Source organism: Triturus cristatus, chromosome 7 (genome assembly GCF_964204655.1).
Source record: "Triturus cristatus chromosome 7, aTriCri1.1, whole genome shotgun sequence".
NCBI lineage: Eukaryota > Metazoa > Chordata > Amphibia > Caudata > Salamandridae > Triturus > Triturus cristatus.
Window position 1 is genome coordinate 372,745,020 of NC_140590.1, and position 22,782 is coordinate 372,767,801.

General features: G+C 45.7%; 1 long non-coding RNA gene across 1 annotated transcript in view; it reads left to right on the forward strand.

Annotated features, from left to right (window-relative positions):
• The window catches only part of LOC146809699 (uncharacterized), a 98,030-nt gene extending 78,712 nt beyond the window's left edge, over positions 1–19,318 (forward strand). The window contains exons 2-3 of the long non-coding RNA XR_014965581.1: positions 18,971–19,092; positions 19,213–19,318. This is a non-coding gene — a long non-coding RNA (uncharacterized LOC146809699). The remainder of the gene's footprint in view (positions 1–18,970; positions 19,093–19,212) is intronic.
• Positions 19,319–22,782: the final 3,464 nt, after the last annotated feature.

Below are 22,782 nucleotides of genomic sequence, written 5' to 3' on the forward strand. Positions count from 1 at the left end.
AGCCAAGAGAGATGGCCCGGCACGGCCTCTGCCAGTCTCGGACAGGCTCAGACGGTCCCACCCTTGGTCCGGGCTTCGTCCGGGCTGTGTCCCGCGCACGTCCCGCGCCGCGGTGGGAGAGGCTGCGCTATAAGCGTGTTGGCCACGCCTCCCCCTCACTCGCGGCAGCTGGTGAAAGCAGCGGTGCACTCTGGGGTTTGTAGTCCCCCCGGAGTGTGCAGGGTGGTGCGTGATGCACGGCACTGCCCCTGGGACCCTCATTCCACCAGGGGTTCCTTTGGCAGTGTTGAACTGGCTTGGTTGGCGGCAGGTGAGCACAGAACAAACAGAAGAAGCTCCCGCGCCGTGGGGGAGAGGCTGCGCTATAAGCGCATTGGCCACGCCTCCCCCTCACTCACGGCAGCTGGTGAAAGCAGCGGTGCACTCTGGGATTTGTAGTCCCCCCCCGGAGTGTGCAAGGCAGTGCGTGATACGTGGCCCTGCTCCTAGGACCCTCGTCCCACCAGGGGTTCCTTTGGCGGTGTTGAACTGGGTTGGTTGGCGGCAGGTGAGCACGGAACAAACAGAAAAAACTAAGTACTCAAAATCCCAGCATGCAAAGTTCTGTTGACTAAATTGCCATAATTGGCCAAATGTGTTCTACGGGATGTGTAGCCACTTATCAGCAATGTTTGAAAATGTTATAAAGTCATCTTGTTCATTTTGAATGGATATATATCAGACGGTACATCCTTGTCTCTGCACTGCAGTTCAAAATCCTGAGGGTCAACCGTCCAGTATTCTACAATGTATCCCACTTTTTGGTATTCTGTGTACCTGTGTGCACTGAGCTGGTGTGGGGCACCAAATGTCCTGCCCTTAGCTGTTCTCAGGGCCGCCATAGGAACGGCTCATTAGGCCCGGCTGAGAGGCCTGGCTGGGTGGCCTTTCTCAGTATTTCAGCACGCCATATGCTATAAAAGAGGTGCTGATGCCGACTAGCATATGGTTATTGCAAGGCTGAGAGGAAGGAGCTGCAGCTCTGCACACTCCAAAGGCTAGGACTTTACCAACCTATTACGTTTTTTTTGGTCTCACCTACGCAGCGCGCATGCGCTGCATGCGCTGCGTAGGAGGACCTTTAGCCGTCGTTCTGCTCATTTTGGAAGCACACACTCGTGCTTGTGGAGGCATCTAGCTTGCGGTAGCGAGCAGCAGCGCACATGCTAATTGGCTGTTGCTCGCTCCCGCAAGGCGGATGGTGCCACAAGCACGAGTGTGCTTGAAAACAGCTGCTGTCACATGAGCGCGCGCACCACGCAGTTCGCATGTTGGTGACTTGTTTATTCTTCCTTTTTCTCTCTCGTTCTTCAGACCTCATAGATGTCGATCTTGTCAGAGGTTTGTTTAAAGGTGTTATAGTAAAAACATGTTTCTGTACTTTTTGTTTTTTAACGTTTAGATTTTGTATTTTTTACCACCATTATTTCCATCTACTGGAAACTTCCTCTTATTTGGACACTGCTTTTTTTTTAGGTCACTCAAACACTCATCACTGTTCATACACAACTACATTTGATTGTCTTTTTTAGTATCGTGATTTTGCTCTCACTAGTGATCCTAATTCGCCATCCTAATTCGCCATCAAAATGATGAATGATGTCGTGCGTCTGAACCTTCACTGCTGTCCACATTGATTTTCTAAATTCTCTACAGGGAAAGACGGGCGACCACGGTAACTGGTCAGTAAAATGTTGTTTAGTTGTTCCTTGTTGCAGAGTTCCACAGCTGGGCGGCACAAAGTAGAGGCAGGTAAATAAATACAAGTACCCTGTTTTCTTTAAGCCCCGGGTGGAGCCACCGAAACTCTGCATGAGGAGAGCTGTTCGCAAAGTGTTCGTTTCTTTAACAGCAAATTTCCAGAATAAGATTTTTGCTAAGCATTCCCGTTTAAACTGCGAGCTTGACCTGGAGATAACGCTCAGTGCAATATTTTATCCTCATTGACTCTGCCATCTAGCGGCCACTGAGCTAATTACAGGCTAATAGTAGCACCAGTTGAAATAGTTCTACTTATTTATTTTTCATTATTTGGTCTTTGTCGTTTTTGTTGTACTTCTTCCTTGTGAATACAGTTCCTACATATTAGCCCAGTACAAGCATTTAACAGTCACTTTATACATATTCGCCTGTCTCTCTTCATCCTCTGAAAACAGAAGCATTATAAATGACAAATAAGAATCTACTTTGTTTAAAAAAAAAGTACAGCAAAGCTTGGTGATTAGAATCATGTCCACGTCGGACTTACCTGCAGCAGGATGTACCCAGACGCCTTAGCATGCTGGCAGGGCACACTGGAGATAAATCGAGAATGTGACTGTAATTAAGGCTTCAACATCACTCTCTGCCGGGGATCTTTCGCTCTCTCTGTTAGACTCTTCTTCCTCCGCAATACTTTGTCATCCTCCATTTTACTCTCTTACTTGATCTCAAGCTCTCAGTTCTGAGCCGCTCCTCGCTTCCCACCTTTCTATTCACTCTGTTTTCTCTTCTTCTGTCTTTCTTTGATACTTTCCAGCTTCCACTTTTCTTCTCCTATGTCCTATCTTGTATCAGCCCTTCTTCTCTGTCTCTCCCCTCCTGATTCTCTCTGCCGCTCACTTTTTGCTGCCCTCTCTTCTCTCGTTCCCTTTATTCCTTTGCCATTACTTTACTAAGTTCCATGTGTCTCGTTCCCCTACCTTACTTTTCTTTTTTCTTTGTTTTTAATTTTCTTTTCTCACTTTTATGCTCACTGACCTCTCCTCCTTCCTTAGCAGCTCGTGCCTGGAGAGAATGACTCACACCTGTTTTTCCAAGTCTAAAAGTATAGAACCTCAAGTTACTTAGTGCGATATCGCGACATGTAGTTATCTTGGAACAAGTTGAAAGACGTAGAGGACACCAACTTTAGTGTCATCGTGGGGCCACCAACATTCAACAAGCATTGGCATAGCCAATAGGTCTCGCCTTTGGGACATTATAAGTGTTTAGCCATGCAACAGTTGATGTTGCACCAAGGGTCTTGTGCTACATAATTAAATACTTATAAGGTCCCAAGGGCAAGACCTATTGGCTATGCCAATGCTTGTGTAACTAGACTACGAGGCAGAGCCCTGCTGACACCTCCCCAACCTCCTAGGTAATATCCAGTCAAGATTTTTGTTGACCACACACTGACTAGAATTGTATAGATTGCTATTAAAGGTGCACATTGTTGACACAATAGGGAGCTGAAGAATTTAAAAAAGCTCGAACAATTTTGCCGAGTAAAAAGGCAGAGATTACAAACTATGTCTCCTGGACTATAACTGGCATGGCAATGATTGTGATGGCAAGGCCATTTTCCTTTCTTATGGGTGTAAGCTGCAGATTCTACTATAAGTCCCTCTTGTTATGCTGCTTTAATTTTCACTGTTCAGTGACTGGTTTGGTATAGATGTTGATGGGTTTGTCCCTGGCCACAAATTGTTGTGTCTTTTTAGCCACCTCGTCTTTTTATCTTTTAGATAGTTCAGCTTTTTGCAGTACTTAACGATGGAGTTTGAGATGACTTGCTGTGTTTGGGAGCTCAGTGTGTGGGTGTAGTCCAACCTTTAGTGTTCCTTCCTGTCTATAGATCAGCCACCCCACCTGAGCAAGACATCTGTTTCATCTCCACCCCTTATCTTATGCTTTCTGTTCTGTGCTGCAGCACTTGCAGAGAAGTCGCCCGATCCAGCATGTATCCCTTTGTACTCAGCCCCCTTCACCCCCCCTCCCCCATGCCTGCTGAAAACCAAATGCCTCATCTTTGTACTTCACTGTCATAAAGAGAGGGTTTCGGAGTCACTTAAAGACCAGCTGCATAGTTCTTTAATACACACTGGAGTAATGGTTTAAGTTGTGGAGATACATCAGAACAAGCTTTCCCACCCAGTTTGACTAATGTAATGTGTTTTTACTTAATACTTATTTTATTAGGGTTTTATTTACATTTGTAACCATCGTATAGATATCCACACTAGATAAGTAGCTTCTTGCAATGTTGCTTCAATGATCAATTGGTGTCACTTCCTGTGATGCCACTTTTGGTGATGTTACATCATATGCAAATTAACACATGTTCCTTTTCTGCCCTGGGACCAAAAAATCCTAGAACTGGCCCTGCGTCTAAGCAGCCCTTTCAAAAGAAGAGAGGAGCCATTGCCAGAAGACAGGATACTTCACATACAGAGGACTCCATTGAAGAATGGAGAGTGAGCGGCAAGTAGAAAGGGATACTGAACGGATAATCTAAATCTGTTTCTGCTTTTTGTTATATAATACGTACAGAAGAAGACTTGGCTCCACAAATTTAAATTAATGCTCCTCCGGGGGAGGACATTATAATGGGAGCTTTTCTTCTCTGGTGTCCCAGCGACCTAAGAAGCCACATGCTGCAATATCAGGGAATCACCAGCCCTTGCCATTTAACCACACACACCCAGGTTTTCCTGGTACTGAAGCTGGATAAGCCTGCGAGATTAGTTCTTAACACTGTAGAACCTATGCTGTACACAATGAACACAGTACTGGCTTAATGCTGCAACTCACTCAAGAAAAAACAAAATAGATGCCATTTTTTCCCAGCCTGAGGCTAGTCCCTCAATCATATTACTTAATCTCATTTACATTTGGGATAACACAGTACAGCTTTCTGAGATTACATCCAGTGTATATGAATAGCTCTGTGGTTTTCTTATCCCAAATAAATGATTTATTGCATGATGACGAGTGTAATGTCTAACGTCGATGACATATATAACAGAGATGAGGGGACAGACAAACTCCTTCCACGTACAGACAGGACAGTCACAATGCGGAAGCAGGTTACAAGCTGAATTTCAGAAAATCCAAAATATGCTTTTTCAGTGTAATCTTTTTGGGATATGAGTTATCTATTGAAAAAACAGGAGTTTCACCAGCTGTTCCTGGAGAAATCAGGGACGTTAGGGCACCCAAACACTACACTTACATAGCTGCAAACATTAATGAGATTTCTGAACTTTGGACAAAATTATCTATCCCACAATGCAGTGGCAGCGAAACCTCTATACAGTTGATTACCCCAATGTTTATAGGGAAACTAGAAAACATTCAAAATCTTGCAAAAAGATCTGATTGCAACTGCACATTCGAAAACATGCTAGGACAAGCACAGTCTCGTGACTTAAATAATACCAGGCAGTGAGTGTTACACACACATCATGAACAATGCAGGACTGTTAGAAATGGAGGTCTCTAGTTGGCAGAGGTAGGTACCTTTGTCCAAATAGGGGCCCTTGCTTCTAGTCAGGGTAAGGGGGATAAACTCCTAAAATAACCCCTGCTCACTCCCTTGGTAGCTTGGCACGAGCAGACAGGCTTATCTCAAAGGCACAACAGGATTGTCAGGGCAAGATTAGTTTCATGAGTCCTTACTGGAAAAAATTCCAATCACGCACTGTTTTTTTTGTAAGGTGTTTATGATAGTACTGTCACTCTATCCATAAGAGTGAGTGAAGAAACAGCCAACACGTGTTTCTCCCCTTCACACAGCCATCCGGCCTGGGGCTTCTTCAGGGCGGTTTATGAGCTTAAAGTATAGATCAAGTCGTCTTGGTCAAATAGTCCTAAGGATTTTCTAAATAATGGGCATAATGCCGGTCTGGGTCGTTGCAATACGTGGCAGTCGATGTAAAGGGGTGAAACACGTGTTGGCTGTTTCTTCACTCACTCTTACGGATAGAGTGACAGTACTATCATAAACACCTTACAAAAGAAACAGTGCGTGATTGGAATTTTTTCCAGTAAGGACTCATGAAACTAATCTTGCCCTGACAATCCTGTTGAACCTTGCACATATTAGGGGGTCAGGGGTTTTCCCCCTGTCAAGGGCAAGAATCAAAGAAGAGAATATTCGCTCATCTTACGGCCAATAAGCGATCGGGACCGCCTACCCCATATCTCTAAAATTTATCTCAGAGGCAGTGTGTAAAGCATTTGTGAACACATACAGAAACACAGTGAAAACACTACAAATGGACACCACACCAGTTTAGAAAAATAAGTAATCTTTATCTAAACAAGACCAAACGACAAAAACCACAATTCAGAATTAAAAATAAGACTTTCAAATGGTAGAAATAGTTCAGTTCAATGCAAGTTGTAAATGCGACACTTTTCCAACAATGTACTTTAGATGCGTCACGCAAAACAAACAAAAGGGTCCCAGGGAAGGTGATGCGTCAGTTCCTTGCTTCGGGGGAGGTGATGTGTCGGTTCCTTACTGCAGCGCAGGGGAGGTGATGCGTCGGTTCCTTACCGGAGAGGAGGGGATGCATTGGTTTCTTACTGCGTTCCGGTTACGATGCAACAAGATGGCGCCTCGATGCGATGCGACGATCCGGTGCGATGCGACAAAATGGTGGCTTGATGCAAGGCAACGATCCGGTACAATGCGTGCACGTTTGCAGCCGCACGGCAGGTGCTGTGACGGTCTTCTCGGCGATGCGTCTGGACCCAATGTGAATGCGGCGCGCTCCTTCCTGGTTGCTCGGTGAGGCGTCGGAACCAAATGCGGATGCGGCATGCTTCTTCCCCGTGACTCTGTGATGCGCCTGGAATCGGTGCTGATGCGACACGCTTCTTCTCGTTGCGTCGATCTTCTAGCTCCCAGCGACAAACAGTCTCTCGAGGTCCTAAACACAAGTAGGCACCTCTTTGCAGGTTAGAATTCCCAGCAAGGAAATTCAGGGGAGCTGGTTGTGAAGTCTTTGTGTCCCTGAGACCTCAGAACAGAAAGCTCGGTTTCAAGCCTGTGGAGATCTTTTCTTCAAACAGGTGACAAAGCAAACAGGAAAGTCCTTCTTCTCCTTTCCTTGGCAGCAAGCAGCCACTGCAGGCCAACCCCAGACAGCAAACAGCACAGGGGCAGTATCCCTCCTCAGCTTCTCCGGCTCTTCTCCTTGGCAAAGGTTCCTCTTGATTCCCAGAAGTGATCTAAAAGTCTGGGGTCTGGGTCTCCCTTTTTATACACACAATTTCTTTGTTTTCTGAAGGCAGAGCGTGTCTGTACCTAGCCAAAACCAGTTCTGTCCTCACTGGTGCAGCTTCCTGGCAGGAGGTGGAAACAGCATTGTTGAAGGCTGACTAGGTCCATTCAGGTGAAAGGAAATCTCCTCCCCCTACTCCAAATTCAACCCAGGTCCCATTCAGCCCGGCCCTGACTCATCAGACTTCTGGAGCCACAGCCCTCTCCCAGTTCCGGTCACTCACAAGCCAGACATACAATACAAAAACCTAGCAGAGGCATAGTGGATGGCTAGGCAAGAAAATACCCACTTTCTAAAAGTGGTATTTTCAAACACAGAATGTAAAAATCACCCTCACTTAAAGATGCACTTTAACATTCAGAGTTCAGGCATACTAAACTTTATTTTTCTATCTTGTTCCTAGGGCCAGTTATGTTTACAAGATGTTATAAACCAACTGCCCATTCTGGCCTATGGGAACAGATAGCCTTGCAATAGTGAAAAACAAAATTGGCAGTATTTCACTATCAGGACATGCCACACACATCAGGGCATGTCCTACCTTTCACGTACAATGAACCCTGCCCACAGGGGTACCTTGGGCCTACCTTAGGGGTGACTAACATGTAGAAAAGGGAAGGTTTAGGGACCGGCAAGTCGACATGGCCATCCCAGACTGCACACAGGCTCTGCAATGGCAGGCCTGAGCCACATTTTACAGGCTGCTTCTGTGGGTGGCACAATCAGTGCTGCAAGCCCACCAGCAGCATTTGATTTACAGGCCCTGGGCACACATGGTGCACTGTACTAGGGTCTGACAAGTAAATCAAATAACCAATCATGGAGTCACTAATCCATAACAACAATTTACACAGGGAGCACATGCACTTTAGCACTGATCAGCAGTGGCAAAGTGCCCAAAGCATCTAGACCAATCAAAAACATAGCAAAAACACAGGAGGCAACAGTAAAAAATGGAAGGGACACCCACGCGAATGGTGCCAGGTCTAACAATGACATATTACATCAATTGTGTGCACAACACACTGCAGCAGAAGATCGATTTGCTCCAATAAAGAAAGTTCTCAAAGCAGTTCAGACATCGATCATCAAAGAAAGGCCACCGTGCACTGTAAGACAATAACTGTGGCAACAATACCATCTAAGGTTGCTACCACTAAATCTATATAGTGAATGCATGTGTGCTGAGTGCAATGGAATGCCTGTCAAATTAGCATAGATGTACAATTCAAATATGATCTGACATTAAAAAACAGGAACATCTTTAACATCAGCAAAGAATTCCTGACATTCTTGGAAAAGGCATTGCACGAAAATGGTGATGTGATTACAGGGAGAGGCAGTAAGCACTAAACAGCAGTACTCACTGGCTTGTGCAGCGGTGCAAAGAGAGTTCAAGTATTCAGAATTTAAAACAAAGAGTATACAAATGAAGACTTTCAGTGACTCAACTGCAGAAATGGCAGAACTAAATACTCCCCTCCTAACCTTGCAGAAAGCAAACGTTTCCGTTCCTACATTCATAGTACATGACTCTTTGTTTTGAATTCATGGATACAATGTAGTTTTAAAACACTGGGAAGCCATTGGTTACAAAAACCCACAATGGAAGATGACAATAGTTAAACAGCTTTGGGAATGAATATCTGGCTTCAAAGGCAGCTTCCACTGGTGGACGTTCAGCACACGTCAGCTCACCAGAGGGAAGGAACCCACTCTTGTTGTATTCCGCTTTAGGTGTCCGTATATAGGTTTTCCTGAAACATGTCCTTATATAGGCACAATTTGCATTGCCCTTATATAGGCATAAGATCCTAGTCCTTATTTAGGCATTAGTCATGCTATCCAAATACAGGCATGGTCACCTACATCCGTCCACCCCAACGTCACAACGAGTTCTTAGAAACCAGACTCTTAAGCTCTTGGGAGTTCCCCTAGCACAGGATTATTGATTTCTCCAAAAACTCATTTATTATGCATGAACCGCTATTCCTTAGGGGTTCATTCCTGACGTCTTCCTCTGCCCGACTTTACATCAATGCTAACATTCCAAGTCACCTACCAGGTATAAATATACCTTCCCTTGCCCAAGCAAGTAGGAGGAGACCTCCACTTTAGAGGAACCTGTGTCCCGGCCTGACGCACTGACAAGAGACGCTGTCATCCCTGCTCACAGAGAATCCAGCTTCCAGTGTTCTGACTCCCTTCGCGGGGTGTTAGAGTTTGAGACCCGGATAGAGATTCCCACCTCTCTCATTCTCAAGGTATGGAGTAGACTAGAACCTAGAGGGACTCTTGGCATACCAGACTTGGCATACCAGACTATAGCATACCATACTATAGCCTACCATACAATAGAATACATCACCTACTTCTTACCTTGTACTACACTTAGGTTAGGTACACTGGGGTAGAACTAGTTAGAGAAGCATCTTATGAGTACTCGTATTTTTAGCTTATGATATTTATGTATATGAATATATGTGTCATAGCTAAAAGTTAATGCTAGCGCAGTATTATTTCTTTCTACTGCTTACGCTGTACATAATATATCTCGCATACTGTCTTACGATTGTAACAGCTCATATCTCTTACACGAGAAACAAGACTGTTCAATAAATCCTTTTATGAAAACGCCCGTCTATTCTCTCTGTGTAACTCTGAAGAAATTAAGGAGTCCATTAGGATGTCGGGCGGTGGGACCACCGCGGCGCTGGCGGTGCGGAAAAATGCCTTTTTCCGCCCACAATGCCTTTTTCCGCCCACCAGCAGCGGACATCACGTCCGCCAAATTAGTATGGACAAACATAGGCCAATTCCCGACCGCCGCGGTGTGACGCGCACCACCATCAAAGTGCGCCCGCCACCGCTGCGGTGGGAGCCAATGGAGACTCACCGCCGTGCGGAATGACGTCCGCCCCGCTCCACAAATTAGGATGACACAAGCAAGCAGACGCACCACACCAGAGACACCGCCCAACCAGAGACGGCGGAAGCTCGACAGCGGAGCGCAAAACCAGAGTCCCGGTCATGACCGCCATGGACCCAGCTCTACACGTCTTTCCGGTGCTGTACCTGCTACATCACCAGGAACTCATGGACCGCCGCGGACGCCGCCGCAGGTACGCAACAACACAACACACAACACACGGCCTGACACCGGTTCCAAATACACATCAGACACCCTAGGGGGGACAGGGACACATCGACAAGGGCACCCAAACATCACCCACCTGCCACAAAGTCACCCCGCTGCATCCTGGACACACAGCTACCGCCACCATGCAGCAATGTCCCGGTCACGTCACCGCAGCGGCGAACACAAGCAAATACATGCGCATAATGCAGAAGGCAGGGCCAGTGCCAGGCATGGGCAGGGCACAAAGACCACAGGGATACACCCACTTCCACCACACACTATCACACCCCATGAAGGCACGTGCCATGTGCCCCTCCTGTGCACACCATGCACAACAACAAGCCAGGGCAATACACACCCTGCACCACACAACAAACAATCATGGAGACACACACTGCAGGAGTGGCTGCACAGGAACACACAGTACAGTAGCACAGGGCCAGGGAAACACACACAACACAACACTCAGGGAAATATCAATGAGAACAAGCAACAAATGAACACATACAAGGAATCAACATCCAAATGGACACACAGCCTGCACAGTCACACATACATACAACTACCCCACAGGAGCACACCAGCAGCACTACACACAGGGTCCATCTACACACCTCAGGACTGACAAACACCAGTAAGAATCTACGCACATACACCCCTCACACCAGCAGCACACAACACCAGTGCCAAACACACTGAAGGCTGGCAATACTTGACAGACAATACACACACAAACAACCACACACCCTGGGCTCAGCCACAGACATAACACACACACACACAGGGATGCCACCACAAAAGTGGAAACAAGTACAACAGACAAACACATAACCCAACAGAAACACACACAGAGCCACAACAACAGACATGCCCTGTGCAGCTAAACTGGGGAATGGCAATGGGAGCACAGACACAACATGAGTGCACAGCCCCATCACCCAGGAACAATGCACAGACACCATACCACAACACACACAAGAAGTGCACCATCACAGACCAACACAGCCACAGCAAACAAATAACAGATGCACAGGCAGAACAATCACATAGCAAACACAGCACGACATCAGGGGATGCACACCAGGCAATCACAAGGCAACATACAAACACAGCACTGCATGGACAACAAGCGGTGTGTGCACACCAAGCATACCAGACACACACAGACATCAGTGACAGAACAGCAACACACACAACACCACACAGCACAGCACAAAGACAACAGCACACCCAGGAAGTGAAGCAAAAACACAAACAACACACATACATACAACACAACACCCAATAGATGCACAAGTCTGGGACACAAAGGTGGAAACAACTTGACCACAGGACTGGGCAGCACAAACAGTTGAACTGCATAGGAGCAACCATGACTGACAAACAGCACCAGAACATCACACATTACCCATTGGGGAAATGCCCTGAGTGACACATTGACCCTGGACAAAGAACTGCACCACAAAGCACAGTGGCACAAATGAAGTCATGGGGAGGCGCACACACACATACAAAGCAAGGGGACAGCTCACATCAAAGTGAAGTGTACTGCATGTCAGTAGGGGACATTGCAGGAGTGTACCATACACAAAGAGAGGGAGTGCAGACCCATAATGGGTAGGCAGCTGAAGCACAGATAGGGGATGGCATGACAACACACACAACATGCCACACTGGAGGCAAGAAGGCACCATGTGACAGCAAGGCATGAGAAAGCAACCACAATGGCAGTGTGGAGCAGCAGGTCTGCACAGTCCCCACAAACAGCCACCAGACACATGTATGTGCAACAAAACACAACACTGACTTGCCAGTAAGACTCTCTGCATACTCACAAGTGACAAGACAACAAGTAGGAGTCACCCAGAAGTGTAAGGACACACCAACACACTGCACAGTGCACAACACACAACTCACACATGGGCATACAACCACACCCACAGGGATGAACAATCAAAACAACTGGCACACAACTCCTGGGTGACACATGTGTGTAGTTGACATTGCAGAGGCATGTACACATCAACACTCCCCACAAACTCACCCACGTCACACTGCACACTACCTGGCCATCCAAGAGCACAAATGGAAAGTAAGCTATGGGACCAGGATGACTGGCCATCACAAGATGACCACACATATACACCACTGGACACACATAAAGGAAGAACACACATACATGATGACCCTGGACAGCCTGCCTGCAATACTGTGTGCAGAAACCCATTCTGTGCTGGCAGTCACCCCCCCCCCCCCGACATGTGTACAATAGAGCCAACATGAACTAATCAAGTAAATGACTACTGCAAACCATTCAAAATTTACACCATTGCCACCACAAGTATTTGGGTCAAGAAGAAATGAAGACCCTGTCAGCCCTGAAAAAAAGAGAGTAAGTGAGCCCAAATATTGACCATGTTGAAGTGCCACACAGACCATGTGGCACAGTAAACCATTTACACACAGCAAATTAACTTTATTCAGTAAGGACACTGACAAAATAGACAACAGGAGAAACTGCCTTTATTCACATAGTGCACAGATAGGTACCATGAGAAAGAGAAGAGCAAGGCACAAGATGGAGAGCATGTCCATGAGAAGCTGCACAGGCAGGGGGCACACTGCAGTGAACGACAAGGCCAGTGGGCAGGACAAAGTGCAGATTGAGTCCATGAGAAGCTGCACAGGCAGGGGGCAAAACACAAGGCCAGTGGCCAGTCCAAGGTGCTGACTGAGCCCATGAGAAGCTGCACAGGCAGGGGGCAAAACACAAGGCCAGTGGCCAGTCCAAGATGCTGACCGAGTCCATGAGAAGCTGCACAGGCAGGGGGTAAAACACAAGGCCAGTGGCCAGTCCAAGGTGCAGACTGAGTTCATGAGAAGCTTCACAGGCAGGGGGCAAAACACAAGGGCAGTGGCCAGTCCAAGGTGCAGACTGAGTCCATGAGAAGCTGCACAGGCAGGGGGCAAAACACAAGGCTAGTGGCCAGTCCAAGGTGAAGACTGAGTCCATGAGAAGCTGCACAGGCAGGGGGCACACATCAGTGAACGACAAGCCCAGTGGGCAGGACAAAGTGCAGACTGAGTCCATGAGAAGCTGCACACGGAAGGGTCCAACACAGCGAAGAGCAACAGGGCCAGTGGCCAGTCCAAGGTGCAGACTGAGTCCATGAGAAGCTGCACAGGCAGGGGGCACACAGCAGTGAACGACAAGGCCAGTGGGCAGGACAAAGTGCAGACTGAGTCCATGAGAAGCTGCACAGGGAAGGGTCCTGCACAGCGAAGAGCAACAGGGCCAGTGGCCAGTCCAGGGTGCAGACTGAGTCCATGAGAAGCTGCACAGGGAAGGGTCTAACACAGCAGTGAACAACAAGGCCAGTGGGCAGGACAAAGTGCAGACTGAGTCCATGAGAAGCTGCACAGTCAGGGGCAACAATGTGCTGTACAGGCTCACCTGTGTGAGAGACAGGTGTGTGAGGGTGACTAACAAACTTGACTGTCAGGCAGACTGGGAGCTGGCTGTGTCTCGGGGACTGTCGGGCACTTGACGGGGGAGAGAGCCGAATAGCTGAGGTAGAGCTATCAGTGGCTTGGCAAGCTGGAGGGCTGCTTGGTCCAGGTGGTGTAGTAGCACGTGGAGGCGGAGTCTTGCAGACGGGAGTCACAGTGTGGCTGGGAGATTGTGGAGGGGTGCCCTTCCACTTCTTGGGGATCCTAAATGGCTTGCCTGACTTTGGATCAATGGGAAGTGGTGTGGGCACAACAGGCATACTCTTTACGGTCTTTGTATGCCCTGAAGAAGGTGGTACCCGAATTAGGGTGTTGTCACCGAAACGCGCGTCGGCGCAGCTCATGAGGCTCCCCCCCTACTATTTCTCCTGTTCGATCTATAAAGATTGAAATTGCATTTGAAATTATATATACTATATATATATATATATATATAAAATCTATGTACGATTACATACTGTACTGAATATCTATGTATTGATCTTTGAACCTCTGTATGTGGGACCTCTATGTTCATTTGAGCTACTGTTGGTATAAGTGAGATGTATGAATTGATGGTGCTGTATGACTTAGGTGTGAGTTTGAGAGTGTGTTGTGAGTGATTCTTATGGGACCTGTTTTTGTATTTTGAATCATGTTGTTGCATATATAACGTTTTGTCACTTTTATGCATTATTATAATTTGTGTCTATATTATTATTGTTTTGTGAACTGATTAAGTCTGACCGCAATATAATATGAAAAATAAAATTTTACTTGTGGGTCTAACCAGAGTGTCAATGCCTCAATAGATGATACTTTGTACATAAAGAAACATATAGGTAGAGAAATATTCTTTTTCTTAGTGACTTCCAATTTTCCCCTGATTTCCTACCTACATTAATTAGCCAGGGGTTCCCCTAGTTATATTGGATATTTGATCCCGGCCCTTGAGCCGTGGGGTCTCTTGTTTCTTGTTTTTTCTTTTGTTATTTGAAATTTATTATTTTACGCTTACACTAGAAATTCCTTTCTTTCTTCTTGCACCATTCCCTTTTTTCTTTTTCTTTCTCCTTTTCTATCTATTCCAGATAAAGAAATAATTTTTTCTGCTATATACCAACATCTAGAAGTCTTTTTGGCGACACTATAACTAGACATTCTTCTTTCTAGGTTCATTGTTCCGTTCATCTAAACAGTATATCTTTGTCTTTTATTGATCTACCCATATGGATAGCATCAAGTCCTTTTGTTTTTACGGATGAGGATTTTGCCCGTCTCCTAGGCCAGACCATTGAGGGCGATCGGCCATTTACTCTATCCAAGGGCCCAAATGAAGAATGGACCAGACTTTTTAACCTTAAGAAAAAAACTAAACGCAGAGTCGCATGCCAATTTCATGCTCGAATACTTGAAGGCTGGTACCATTCCTATCCGCCTACGTGTTAGAAATATCCCTGGTTTGTTTATTGAAATTAGACATTTTCTGGAAAAATGGGCCCTCATCTCCAATAGATGTTCCAGAGACTGGATGATTTTAATTATCGAAACAGCCAGCGAGGTCATTGAACTCCTGAATAAAGAGATACTTGAACTTGAGGAGAAACTTAAACAGACACAGTGTCGAAGACAGTAAAAAGAAATTGGAAGAAATCTTGATCAAAATCGATTCATTTAGTGAATGTCTTCTCAAAAGAAAAACCGAAAAGTTAAGAAAGGACATTAGGAATTTCTCCCAGGAACGGGTTTATCCATTCCTAGTTGAGAATTTTTATGCTAACAACGGGGATAACGCCACGAGTAATACCTTTTCTGACTGGAGCAATAAACGAGTTGTCACCTTTTCTGACACAACAGACTCAGACAGCGAGGGCCCTTCATATAGCAATCCGCAATACAGGCAGACATCAGATCGATTAACACCAGAAACTCGTTTTTTAGGCAATCGTCGGGGCAATTATCGCCCCAGATACCAGAATCACTTTCAAAATCAAGCTCAGAATTCCCAATTCAGGGGACATTACCAGGATCAAGTTCAGAATCCACAATACAGGGGCCAATACCAGGATCAAACCCAACCTCAGAGATACATTCAGACTCGTCAACGCCAATATTGGAGGACGTAAATAGGATTCCCATTTTCAATTTGTCATCTAAACAAATGGATTGTTCCACTGTGGCACTGCTTACTAAAGGTTTATCATTTGTACCGTCTACCCGAATGAATAAATTCGAACTTTTCAAAGATTTGCATGCCTTCTTCCGTAAAGTGAGACTGAAGAAATATTTCCAGAATAGGACCCCAAACATAGACACCAATAATCAATCAGGACTGAAACCCCCTTCTTGCTTTACTCCAGGCTTAGACTCCTTGGGTTCTGAGGTTAGTTTATTTGAAAAAGCTGTCCTTAACAAGGTACAGAGGGCGACTAAGTTTGTTCCAATTCCGATCTATAATATCTCCAAAGAGGACAATGCTGCCTTTAAGCTCCTTAGAAACAACAACGACCTCACGGTCAAGCCCTGCGATAAGGGAGGCGGCATTGTCATCTTTAACAGTGACCGTTGCAAAGCAAAAATGTTGGATCTTCTTGGGTCACCCAGACATTATCTTAAAATCCCATCTAACCCGGAACCCAGGGTCAAACGCAGAATCTTATACGAAGTCGAACAAGCAATTGATAGAGGAGAAATTTACCCTCAAGAAGCTCATTTTCTCACCCCAACTCATACTCGTATCCCGATCATATACGGGATACCTAAACTCACAAAGACCAGACTGATCAACGCCTGAGACCTATTGTTTCCACCATTGGTTCTGCCACTGAACCTTTATCTAAATACCTCGATAAGTTCCTTCAACCAATGGTGGTAACTTTACGCTCTTATGTTAAGGACACAGGGCACTTCATCTCTAAGATAGAAGGACTTGAATACAATCCACACCAAGACATCCTTGTGACTCTCGATGTTGAATCTTTATATTCAAACATCCCTCAAACAGAAGCATGTAAGGCCCTGAGTAACATTATCGAAATGGATCAAACTTTAAACAATGGCAGATTCTTGATTCGATGCTTGGAGATAGTGCTACAAGAGAATTTCTTTGAATTTGATGGAAATTTCTATCAACAGGTACAGGGAGTCAGCATGGGAGCAGCCTGTGCCCCCAGTGTTGCCTGTCTGTATATGGGCGAGTTTGAACATTGTAATATCTACAATGAGGTTGCTCCCTTCTTTGAAAATGTCCGACACTGGTCCCGGTACATCGATGATATTTTTTTCATCTGGACCGGCGACCAGGTCTATTTGAATAAATTCATCGAATGGATAAACAACGCAGATGTCAACCTTAGGTTCACAGCCCATATGAGTACCATCAAACTTGAGTTCCTTGACGTTTGGGTAGAACACCAGGAATGCAAATTGTCTGTATCCCTATATACCAAACCTACGGCCAGGAATACACTTCTCTATTTTGAAAGTTTCCATCCGAGAAGTCAGAAGGATGGAATTCTGTTTAGTCAGTTTCTACGCTTGCGTAGAAACTGTACCACCATCAACGGCTATCTCCATAATGCTGAAATCATGAAGGAGAAATTTATTCAAAGAGGGTATCCCCCCAGAATGGTTAGGAATGCTCTCAAGAGACCCCGTTTCTACAATCGCGACTCCATGTTCCAAACTAAGAAACAAGATCAGACAGACAAGCTAGTCTGTGTAACTAAGCATTCGCCTATGGATAATAAGATCAGACAGATTGTCAACTCACAATGGCACCTTCTAAATTTAGACACCGACACAGCCTATCTGCCGAAACCATTGTTTGCATTCCGCAGAAACAAGAATCTGAGGAACTGGCTAGTCAGGGCCAAACTACCGGAACAAAGGAATTGGATACAAAAGTCCATTGAGGGAGCCTCTCCCATTAATGGCAACCACAAATGTGGCACCTGTCACGCATGTGCCAACGCCATTGTTGGCAATCAAATTTGCGTTAACGATTTCAATGTAAGTATGAAAGAGATGATGAATTGTAAGACCTCAAACTGTGTTTATGCCATCCAATGCCCCTGCTTGCTCACCTATGTAGGCGAAACTGCCAGAGAGGTTAGAATACGCATCGGGGAACATAAGTCCAACATTAGAAAATCTAAGCTTGCTGCCCCACTTGTAGATCATTGGACAACAAAGAGACATTCTGAGGAGGATCTCCGCTGGACGATTTTGGAAAAAATTTGTATCCAAAAAGGACTGGATAGCAATAATACACGCAGGAAGCGCGAAGTATATTGGATCTTTGTCCTTAATACTAAGGACAAAGGGTTGAACGAATCCCTGCCATGGGAAAATGCTATTTTGTAAGACTTCCATTCGGCTCTTCGCTACTTGACACTTAAAATGTAGTTACCTACATTTTTTTATTTTGTAATTAGTGTTATTTATTTTTCCTTATTCCTTGATCCTGTCACTTGTATTTGCCAAGCCTGATGCTTTCTCGACTAGCAGCATTGTGTTCCAACGCTTCATAAGGCTCCATAGGCCTGCCCCCCTGATTTCATTATTCGCGTCATTGGATACACACATGTGATATTGTCTCTTCAAATTTATCTCATTTTTGCTTTTGCATTTCATTGGCCTGGTGATACAACCTCCGGTTGCGACTGTCATGATTTTATCACAGGCCTCTTCTCTATTAACTTTATACCGAGGTCTTTCTACATTTATTTTTTCGTGTGAGCTTGCCCCTTTAAAAAATGCTCTACTTGCATTGATGCCTGAGTATTGGCACGCCTGTTTTGATCACGGGTCCTTCCATTGGCCTATTTAAACGCCTGCATACGTTTTACGCATGCTTATCGGACCTTTTTCCGGTTTACCATTTGGAAGGATGTCATAACCAGAGATCTCCCGTACTTGCCGCCATTCATTATCTGTGCAAATCTGGTACTATTAACTAGGTGCTCTCTACTTTCTTTTTCCTGATTTATGTTTTTCTGACCATTGTTGCCGTGTTGCTCGCATTTTGTTCTTTTTACACTTTTGAATTGTATATTTGAACTCGCCGGTCTGTATATCAACAGCTCGTTGTAACGTGGCAATCATATACGTAGTCTTAATCTTAGCCTGTGTCTCGTTTTATTGTTTCCTCCTTGACATTTTGAGCTAGATATATTTGGATACTTTTTACATCTACCGGCTACTCCATATATAAGGGTATAGCAATTGAACTTATACCGTTCCTTATTTTGTCTTTCTTGATGTACAGCTCCCGTGACATCGCCGCTGCACCTTGTGTACTTCTGACTTCACCTTGGTAACATTGACTACAGCAGCTATCTCCACTGAACCTTGTTGTTTACAGATTTTGCCTTGTTAACTTTTCGAAGGGTGAGTCCTTTCTTGTTCCAGTGAGGGTTTTCTAGACTATAAGCTCTGGCGCATTTGCACTTGTTTTTGTCTTTCAAAATGTCCCCCTAGTAGAAAGCCAATCTCCTTTCTTGTTCACAGAATTTCTTCGAATTATCTCAAGTGTTTCCACTTATTTATCCTGACGGAACCCGAGCATTCTTCAATCTTTCAACATATATTCTATTCACATGTCTCTATAGATGAGGTAAAATAGTTTTTGTGTTAGATTTTTGTTTTGTTTTGTGCTCTTTAACTGTGATGCCGTAATATCTTTCTAATATTTACCTAATGTAGAACGTATTTGTTCATTCTAGCTGTTTTGAACCATTTGGAACTCCCGACGGCTTGGCGATGATCGGATCCACCTCTCTTTAGCTAATTGCAGCCTGATCAGTTCTTCCCATTCGATACAGGTTAGCGTGACTATGAGCTTCTAGTTCACTTTAATGAATTTACTACTAGTCTTTACCTATGTTGTCATTATGTTTGAGTTGTTCTTTGACTTTGATTTTAGACCTTATTCGCAAGATTTTCTTGATTCTCCTCCTTTCCCTCCCTCTTTTTTTCATCCTTTTTGATTATTCTTTCTTCTCCTTATCTTTCTAAATCTTTCTGGTACATATATTTCATTGTACGCTCTCTTCAGACCATTTTCTATTTATTATTTTTTAACACTTCACTTTCGGATTTCAATTTCTACGTTTTTCCCTGGTGCTGTCTTTATCATGCGCTTTTCTAGTGTGGCTCTAATTTGGAGAAAGAAAATCTGTTTTGGTTTTGACACCCGTTACTGAAGACCAACGTATGATATGAGCAATCTTAGAGTGATGAAACTAATGGGGTATTTCATGTGAGTTTTATATCTTATGTTTTATATCCGTTAGGTCCCATTACATCGTTAGCCCGCTCTTTACGGTCTTTGTACGCCCTGAAGAAGGTGGTACCCGAATTAGGGTGTTGTCACCGAAACGCGCGTCAGCGCAGCTCATGAGGCTCCCCCCCTACTATTTCTCCTGTATGATCTATAAAGATTGAAATTGCATTTGAAATTATATATACTATATATATATATATATAAAATCTATGTACGATTACATACTGTACTGAATATCTATGTATTGATCTTTGAACCTCTGTATGTGGGACCTCTATGTTCATTTGAGCTACTGTCGGTATAAGCGAGATGTATGAATTGATGGTGCTGTATGACTTAGGTGTGAGTTTGAGAGTGTGTTGTGAGTGATTCTTATGGGACCTGTTTTTGTATTTTGAATCATGTTGTTGCATATATAACGTTTTGTCACTTTTATGCATTATTACAATTTGTGTCTATATTATTATGGTTTTGTGAACTGATTAAGTCTGACCGCAATATAATATGAAAAATAAAATTTTACTTGTTGGTCTAACCAGAGTGTCAGTGCCTCAATAGATGATACTTTGTACATAAAGAAACATATAGGTAGAGAAATATTCTTTTTCTTAGTGACAACAGGCACACTCACCACCACTGCTGCAGCAGGTGCAGGCGCTGGCAGCCTCTCTGGTGATGTGCTGGACCCAGCGGAACGCTTTGCCTTGCTTCGCTTCTGCCCCCCCCTTCCCCTGTTTACTAGGTGTTACCCCTACAGTACCCTCCGGCCCCTGCTTCACTGGGCTTGGAATGGGAGTCGAGGTGGTTGGTGATACGGCCTTGGAGCCCTTCCTAGGTGTACCCTTGGCATGCACCACCTCCTTGGTGGGCACAGACACTGTACGATTATCTTTCCACGATGCTTTAGGGGCAGGAGAGTCCTTGGATGGGGATGCCACTGAGGCATGTGTGCCTGAGGTCTGCTGCTTTGCTATTTGTCCACTGGTGTCGCCTGATGGGCTTTTATCCCTGTGCTCTGGTGTGCCTCTTGTCTTCTGTGGGGATGGTGTCTGTGCCCAGGACCGCTTGGGTTGCTGCTGCTGTGCGCTCCGTGTGCTGTATCGTGACTTTGATGTATGTGTACCGTGGTCACTATCATCAAACGTGGCCACTGCCAGGGGGTGGACAAAGGGACTGGAGCTGGACTGTGAGTATGTGTCTTTGCAGGGCAGACGTCACTGTTGATGACAAAGCCTGGACTGTCCGGTGCAGCCCACCCACGTCGGAATGTATGCCCTCCATGAAAGCAACCAACTGGGTCAATTTCTTGTCGTGGTCAATGAAGGCATTGAGGAGAGCTGTCTAACCTACACACACCTGGCCCAAAAGGTCCACAGACTCAGCACTGATGGCAGCAGGGGGGACAGGGGCAGGGGCAGCGGTGCCAGAGGTGAAGGACACTCTCCCCCTCTTACTGAGGCAGACACAGGCAGCACCAGAGGAAGTGGCTGGGAGGGTGGGCAATGGCCGCTGTGTGGTGGAAGTTGATGCAGAGTCCCCGTTCCCTGTGCCCTCCAACATGGATTCATCCCCGCTGGCATCGGATGATGTGGTGCTTTGCGTATCAGGCAGGGACTCCTCCAGCAGACTCCTGTCCCCCTCTGAGGCGCTGGTGACATCTGTGTCACTGGGCTCCTGGGCAGCTGTGGTGCCAGTTTCACCCCCACTGGTGTCCGTCTCCTGTCCCTCAGTAACCACAGGTGATGCTGCATGGGAGAGAGAGAGAGATGTAGGGTCAGGTCAGTGGCAGCAACAGAGCAAACATATGCAAGCAATGCATGACAAATTTTGACCAAATCTACATGTTGCACACCACCCTGTGCAATCACATTGTGCAAACTCACTACATTGACTCAAGCAGTGCGTGGAAACAGGATACTCAGGCATGAGTGAGCCACGTGATGACCACACAGCACAACACCCTGCTTGCGGCTCTGTTCAAACAGACGCACAACTAGTTCTGGGCACACCAAGTAACATGATGGTTGCACTCTACTTGTTGCCAATGAGAGCACTGGATGGAACAGGAGGGGATAACACAGACCCAGACTACAACATGACAGTCCACAATGGACATTAGCCCATGCCACCCACCATGTCGTACCTTGGGGACAATATAATGCTGCACATTGCTGTAAGATGTGTAGGCCTCCCCAATATGAGTGCATGCAATGGACGCATTGATGTACGCACAGTCAGATTGGACACACTGCCGTTTCCTCCCATTGGATTCCCAAGACTACACCAATGCAGAAGAAACCTGAAGAGCACAACTCAGAATGTAATGTGAAGGCACAGCATCCAAATCACCTTTGTAAGTACAGGTAGAGCAAATGCATTCCACAGGCACCCAGGTCAGCAGCCACTTACATGCCACAGCATCACACTACCAACATCACACAGGCCAGCGCTGACACAGGCTAGCGCTGGCACAGGCTCTGTACACATTTAGCCACTCCCAGCCAAGACTCCCCAAATGCTCACCCCTGGCTTGCTGCTGATGCTCCTTCAAACGTGCATCCAGCTCAGGCTTTGTGTCACCGCCAAGATGCGCCCCATTAGTGGTGTCATACTGCGCCGTGCCAGACGCCCAGCGCGAGGAAGCAGCCCCAAGGTCATCTCCGCCACATTCTTTGCCAGCCGGCTGATGTCGTCCCATCTCTTGTGGCAGTGGGTGCGCCGTCGGTTTGAGACCCCCAGGGCTCGCACCTACGCTGGTGTACCTTGAGCTGCAGGCATGGGAGAGAAGAGTGGGA